The following is a 7,846-nucleotide window of genomic DNA, read 5'->3' as shown; positions in this document are numbered from 1 at the left end:
GGGATGCCTGGGCCCATACCTCTATTACAAGAGGCAGCAGGAGCTGGAAGCATTGAATCTGGAGCTGGAGAGGGCTTGAGCTCACCATGCCTTTGACATGTCTGTGAGCTCAAGCAAGGACCATCTGACCTGAGCTGGGCACACTCTTTTTAGGGGGCTGCTCTGGCTGGGCCTGCTTCAGGCCTGCATTCTGGGGAGGCTGACTGGGCAGGGGTCTGGGGGGCTTCCAGGGACATCCTACTTGGGGGCAGTGTCCTGAGACACAGTGCTGAGATGTGTGGAGGCTAGAGTGGATAGACATGCCAGCTCCTCTCTAGGGGTCTCCCAAGTAGAGTGGTTCTCCTAGAGCCCCAGGAGGACTAGAGAAGGGGTACCTCCCTCAGAGAGGGGAAGTAGCACTCCCAGCAAATGCCAACCCTCAGACACATTTGCTCCTGAGGCCCTTCTGTTTCAGGCCTTTGGTTCACGCTGAGGGCTGGGTAAGGCTGAGGGACTGGCCGTACTTCATGCCCTTAAGGTCAGTATGGATGTGCCAGCTGCTTGCTTTTGAATATGAGAGTTTTCTCGTTTTTCTCTGCTGGGAGCAATTCTAAGTCAACACAAAATCCTGTCTAACAACTAACTCCACTTTCTGATCTGCCAATTAAGAGAAGATGCAAGTGACATAGATGGCACAGGGAGTCCAGGGAAGTGTTTGTGAGGTAGACAGATGAAGAGGGAGTTCATGCATCCAGGGGCCCATGAGCCTCAATCCAGCACCTCAGCAAAGCCCCAGGAATTGAGTCCCCCACATTTGGCCCCTTCAGGGGCCCAAGGCTCCTTTGATAGTGTCCTTTCTCCATGGCTGATACTGATCTGTCATGGGGGACAGGTGACACTGAAATCTCAATGCTTCCTCCTGGGGAGATCCCCTAAGGCCCTGTACTCCCCACCTCTGCACCCACAGCTGCCTGGCAGCTCCCCTGCCCGGAGTGTGCCATCCAAATGAGCAAGGAGGGCTCACAGGCATCTTTAGCTTCCAACTGTCCCCGCCAGCCACTGCTGCCCAAGTTATCCTGGATACAAGCCACGGTCTGAGGTGGGGAAACCTGTGGCCTTCATCACGCTCCTTAGACCAGGCAGCTCCTGTCCTCCAAGGTACCAGTGGCTCTTCCCCGAAAGCTCCTACTCTCCTTCAGCCTTGGCCCAGGGGGGAGCCTCTTCATGCCCTTCCTGACCACCCCAGGACTTTCCCATGGGCCTGTGCCATCCACAAATTTTAGCAATGGAACAGCTAGGAAGGGGTCCTCACAGCCCTCACAGTCCTCACAGCCAGCACCCAGAGACAGATCTGGGTATCTCCTCCTCTCCCAGTCCAGGTCTGAGGGCAGGCTGACTGAGCTCTCAGTGCCAGTTCATCCTACAGTCCCAGAGACCTCCTTCTGAGAGCAGGGCTGGGGCACACACACCCCTCTCTCTCCCTGGTTCCCCCTTTACTTTAGCCCCTCCTTTGCAGCTCCTGCTCCTGCTGAAGTCCTAAAGGAAACAAAAAGTCCCGTCAGAGAACCTCATGCTTAAGACAGAGCCAGAGCACTAGTGTGGAAGTGGGTGAAGGGGACATTACAATGTCATCTGGGACTAGGGAATGGAAACTAAAACAGGCTGGGTCAGCAGGAAGAGGCATGCTATCCCCTCTTAGTGTTCATGTGAATGGGCCAGAACCCCTCTTTGGGGCTAAGGGCCCCCCAGGGACCTGCTCTTGTTCTAGGAATGAGCAGTTGTGCTGAGCACTAGACGGTGTGGGTGTTGCAGTGGCCAGGCTGGCTTCCTCTCAGACCACTGAAAGCACACGGTCCCTCTGATCACACACTGCTCCTGAAACCTTCCCCTGGCCCCTGCTCTGGGTCTCAGCTCAAACACTACCATGTGAAGACTATTCTGGCCATCCTTTGGAACAGTCACCAATGATGTCACTTATAGTGACTGTCATCTCTCTATGTCTGTCTGCCTCCCTGGAATGCAAACAGGTCTGTTTTGTTCACCTTTGCAGCTCACTTCCCAGCGGAGTGCCTGACACATTGTGTTAGGAAAATCAAAATCTCCTTGGTTCTTGCTTCTCGAAGTGTGGTCCAAGGATTGGCCACATCAGTATCAACTGGAGCTTGTTAGAAGTGCAGACTCTCCAGAACTACTGACTCGGGGATCCATCTGCATAATATAGGGGAGAGGAGCTGGTTCAGACTCTCCCCAGGACTTTCGTTGTTGGTAACAGGTGGTGGGAGAGCCAGTTTGAAGGGAACACTGAGGCAACACAGAGATTAATGGCAGTGGAGACACAGCCACCTCCAAGCTATAAGGGCCATGGGATAAAGGGATTGCTGAGATTTCAGGGCTGGGGCTGTCCAGCAGGGTGCCACAGAGGGCAGGATCTCACAAGGGTTCACAGATGCTGGAAAGGCATGTGGTGAGCAAAACAGGGCTCACACTGTCCCCTCTCTGGCCTTCTGTTTTCTATAGGTGCCTCCCCATGGTCCAACCCACCTAGAAGTCCTCTATGGGGGCTGGAGAGATGCAGTTCCCTGTGACAGAAGCAGAACAGGGGAAGAGGGGACAGAGCACATGTCCCCACACACAAGCTTTTCCCTCTATCACCCCCACCTACTGCCATAGCCAGTAGAGTGTGTGGACACCCCCTGCACCATGGCCTGCAGGTCAGCCCACTCAGGTCACCTGAAGGTACTCTTATGTGGGCAGCAGTGGTGCCTCTCTGCTGGCTGGCCCTTGTGGTGTTCACCCTTCTGCTCAGCCTGTCCTAGGAGTCTATGGGTGATCACACTTGTCCCTCACCCGCCACTCCAGGGAGACCTAAGAGGCCCAAGTTGTGCACAGTGGTTCATGCAGTCCTCACCCACAGCGGCCCTGACTCTTCACACCTCTTTGGCAAGGCTGAAGGTGGGAAAAGCTTTCCTGCCCCTCACCCTCAGGGGAGCAGCAAGGCCATAGCAGCAGGAGGCTCCAGAGCTGCCCAGAAGGTGGAGGGCCAGGCAGGGGAGGAACTGGTGGGAGCAGGGAGCAAGCTGTCTAATGTCAGACAAGGCAGTTAGAAACTCTCCACTGAAGAGCCCACAGCAGACACATAGCCACCTTTGGGGAGATTGGAACCAACCAGCCATCATGGATACTGCTCAGGGCACCCCTTGCCCCCCCCACAGCTGATGGTGCCTTAACTTACAGGCCCTACAAGCCCCAGAATTCCTGATTTTTGTAGAAAAGCCCTGAAAGCCCTTGAAAAAAAACACTGATAGAAAAGCCAAAAGGGCAGAAGGCTCCTGGTCCCTGCATTTCTGTATTTCCAGCCACAGCACCCAAGGTCTAGGGAGGCAGACGCCCTTGCCTAGGGCTGGGAGGTCCAGCCCAGCCCAGCAGGCAGCACTGCAAGGCCAGTTCCATACCACACCAATCCCATCCACTTCTGGGCATCAGTTTCCTCATCCTGGGGCTGGAAGAGGCTATCAGGTTACTCAGAGACTCCTGGGAAACTCCCAGGAGCTGGTACCAGGGGAATATTAAATGTCTTGACAGGCATAGTTCTGTGGGCACCAGGCCAACAGCTCACCTGGGGCCTCCTTCATCTGGCAAACCCTGGCTTGATGGGACCCTCTGCCCCCTGTCCTGGGGAGAAAGGTTGGAAACAGAAACTCAGAAAATCCTTACTTTGCTGCTGCTTTACTCTATGGAACAGCACTATAGCTCTGCCCTTTTCCCTGCTCTGGGCCTGGGGACACCATTCCCCACCCTCACCCCCACCCCCATGCCCATTGTGGCCTAGCTCTCGGCTCCATGGCTCCTCCCTATCCTCACGTATACTAGGGGGTGAGGCTCCCACACAGCCTGCACTACCAGAGGGGCCAGCTAGTGGTGGGGTGGGGTGGGGTGGGGGTCATGGTCCCAAGGAGGACAGATACTGGATCAGAGAGTCTGCACAGCATGATGAGGCCGTTTTATGGCCCTGTTTGGGTACCTGTGGTACCTCCTGGTTTCCTACTGCTGGCGTCTGAATTCCTGGCCTAGGGTGCTGACTCTGGGCACCCAGGGCTGACTCCATTGCTTGTCCTGCCTGGTCCATATGGGATCTCAGTGAGTCTGGTCTGAGGGGCACCAGTGTTATACCCGTCTGAGTGACATGCATTCGTTATACTCCTACAACAGTGTGCCACACCCCGGGCTGGCCTTAGACACAGCCACTGCCCTGGGCCAGCTTGATGTATAATCAAGACAGGTGACACAGTCATGGTCTAGTAAGCAGCCCGTTCCTCCCTTCGCTGGAAGCTTCTTTAAGGGCATCAGATGAGAGAGAGGAACTGGGAAACAGAAAGGCCACGATATACATGAGCAAGGCCAAAAGAACAAACTTTTAACTTGAAAATTGACTACACACCCAAGAGAGGTATGTGGGTGTGAAAGAAACCCCAGCAAGTGGGTGGTCCTGTATTTCACATACCTTGGGCACTCCCAGCAGAATGCTTGCTATTGGACTTAAAAAAAGAAATTCATTCCTTAGAGCCGCTGACATTTCCTTGTTTGCGCACAGATAATTAGGGTACACAGCGAGAGGTGCATAGGCCCAGGAATTATATACTTTCTTGACCTTTTGGTAAGATGTTGGAACAGCAATTTTTTTCCTCGGAATGTTTTAGCTGATTGTAACCAAGTGTCTGAGTCATTCCCTACAAAGTGGGACATTTGTCTGAGGGAGAGAGGAAGGGAGGAAGTCACCTACTTTGATTTATGACAGCCCAGAGCAATGTGTGACCTCGCAGACAGGAAAGATACAAAAGACAAACGAGGCAGGATGGAAATCTACAGCCAACACCAGAGACATTCTTAGTGGAGACCAATTCTGGCACAGAACTGTGTCTCAGGGTCTGTTCTGTGACTACCCCACAAGCCCTCGTTTATATTAGCATGGCTGTGTGGCGCTAAAAGAGATCTGAATGAAAGCCCTGCTTTTGAATTTGCAACGGCAGACGTGTCAGCTTTGCGGGCAAAACCCCAAAGCTGTAAACAGTGCCAATCCCACCTCCCTTCAGGGCTCCCATGGCCAGGTTGAACTTGCTTGGTATTCCAGCCTTGCCACTATTTGCAGGGGGCCGGGAAGTGATAAATAACTGTACATCTCTGAGATGGCTTCCTCACCCACAGGGGGAGATATGAAAACCTGCTTCACAGGGCTCCCAGCGGCTCCAAAAGAAAGTGTACAGAGGGCTCGGCGCCTATACTCCAGTGAGTAGGGCACCAGCCACGTACACTGAGGCTGGAGGGTTCCAGCCTGGCCCAGGCCTGCTAAACAACAATGACAACTGCAACCAAAAAATAGCTGGCATTGTGGCAGGTGCCTGTAGTCCCAGCTACTAGGGAGGCTGAGGCAAGAGAATCACTTAACCCCATGAGTTTGAGGTCGCTGTGAGTTGTGACAGTACAGCACTCTAACGGGGGCAACATAGCGAGACTCTGTCTCAAAAAAAGAAAATGTATAGAGTTCCCTGCCTGGATCTCACCTACGCTTGCAGGGTCTGCTAAATCCAGACAGGCAACATTTTCCCAAGGGAGCTTGGGGCTCTGATGTTTGTACAGCACGGTCCTCCCAGGTGATTACCTGGGAATTTAAAAAATTATGGCATGTGGAGCCTGCCCCCAGACTCTGATTTATTTGGTCTACGGGGTGGCCTAGGCCTTGGGATTTTTACTAAAAGCTGCCTAACATAAAGTCATGAGCACCTGACCTGCATCTTTATGCCAGTCCTGGCTGCCCACACACCTGTCACCTGTACAGACCCGCAAGGGCTTCCCATCCCTAACCCCCACTTGTTCCTGGTCCTTTGGCTCCTGGCTCCATCTCTGTACTGGTTGTTAGTGCTGCTTTGCAGCCCCGGGGCCAAGGTCTCCCACCTTCCATGAAGTCCATGGTATGGATTCAGGCCTCTGCCAGGTCTGTCTGAGCCCTGAAAAGTGGGGGGAAAGGGTGGTGATAGGGGATCCAGGCTCCTGGTGCTATAGGCAGAGGAGAATTGGAGCAGAAGCCATGAGGTGGAGGGACCAGGTAAGGCCTGGGGTCTCTGGATAGAGTTTAGGGAATCCATGAACTTGGGAGAGAAAAAAATGATATTGTCATTCCAACTAACCTCTGGCTGAAATCTAGCTTTTCCCTTCATTATGAATGTGAGCAAAATTCCCAAAGAAGTATTACTCATGACTTTGTGACCAACGGGAATTGCTGTTACTTCTATACGGTGGTAGAGTTGCTGCAGATAATTTGCTATATTTATTTTGTTTATCACCACTTCAAAATCACAGTCCTGCTTAGACCTGCCACCAGATTCTTCATTGATTTATTAATGAAGAAGCATATATGCTTAATCACAAACTTACTATTTACTATTTTGGTAACGATATTTCTATGTCATTGATTTCCTCTGTAGTCCTATCTACTTTACCTTATGCATTAAAAGTACACCTGGAAAATTCTCTTTAGGCCACACAGGACTCCAAAGGGGTCTGGGGTACAGAAAAGGTTTTGAGCTTCTAGCTCATAGAAGAATGAGGCAGGGGGATGTTCGGAGCCACAGTTGGGGTGGGAGTCGATGTAGCATCCTCTGTCTGCCCCTAAGGGCTGCCTGGGGGTCTTAAGACCTGCCCCTTCCACACCTAGACTCCTACCTGCAAACCCAGTTGCTCAGCTTTGCCTAGGTCCCCCAAGTCAGCCCAAGGTTAGCCTGAGTCTGACAAGACCTGCCTGGTCCTTGAGGCCCCACCTTCTATCCAGAGTCCTGATCCCTGGGACCTGGCTGTAACGTCTGCCTTTCTATTTCCCCAGATAAACTGCCATACCTTGCAGCCAGCAGAGCTGACCAATATCCTGTGGGGGTGGAGACTCTGTAGGAGGCCTGGGCAATCTGGAGACCAGGGACCCTGGTGGATGACAGCTGCCCCCAAGGCAAAGCCTGAGCTGGTGAGCTGAGTGGGACAGAGCCTCCTTGGAGGGACAGAAGAGGTCTTCACTGCAGGCCTGGGGGAGCCTACCCAGAAGGCTGAGCAGGGCCATGAAGACAGAGGCTGCCAAGGCACAGAGTGACTTCCAATGTCTAAGACCACCCCTCCTAGTTTGACACAAAGGGGATGGAAGCCGAGAGTTCCCCAAACTCAGCCCCAGAATGTGGACCCTCTAGCACAGCCCTGCCCTCTGCTGTCTTCACGCTGAGAGCCTGTGATCTCTACCAGGAGCTTCCACCTTTCTCTGATTCTCTAAAAGCTTCCTAAAATCCTCATTCTGGTAGCGAAAACTTCACAACTTCTCTCCAAGGACCAGAAGCCTACAATTTCCCCCGAGTGTGAAGAGCTACCGCTCCTACAGCCCCTGCCCAGGCGTCCTCACCCAGACTCTGCGTCCTGGGCAGGAACAAGTCACCATGTGATGGGCTTAAGGAGCTCAAGTTAGGGGAAGGGAATTCTGGGTTTATTTTGTAGTTTTTATTTGTGATCTAATTGATCCAAGCACATCCTTTATTTATTTATTTTTATTTTCTTTTGAGACAGAGTCTGTTACCCTGGGTAGAGTGTTGTGGTATCATAACTCACAGCAACCTCAAACTCTTGGGCTCAACTGATCCTCTTGCCTCAGCCTCCGAAGTAGCTGGGACTATAGGTGCCCACCTCGGTGTCCGCCACAACACCCAACTAGTTTTTCTATTTCTAGTAGAGATGGGGGTCTTACTCTTGCTCAAGCTGGTCTCAAACTTGTGAGCTCAGGCGATCCACCCTTCTTGGCCTGTGGTCCCAGCTACTTGGGAGGCGGGGGCAGGAGACTCGC

Source organism: Otolemur garnettii, unplaced genomic scaffold, assembly GCF_000181295.1.
Source record: "Otolemur garnettii isolate 467f Iridium unplaced genomic scaffold, OtoGar3 scaffold00275, whole genome shotgun sequence".
Classification (NCBI taxonomy): Eukaryota; Metazoa; Chordata; class Mammalia; order Primates; family Galagidae; genus Otolemur; species Otolemur garnettii.
The sequence above is the reverse complement of the archived record's forward strand: the minus strand, read 5'-3'. Positions refer to the sequence as shown.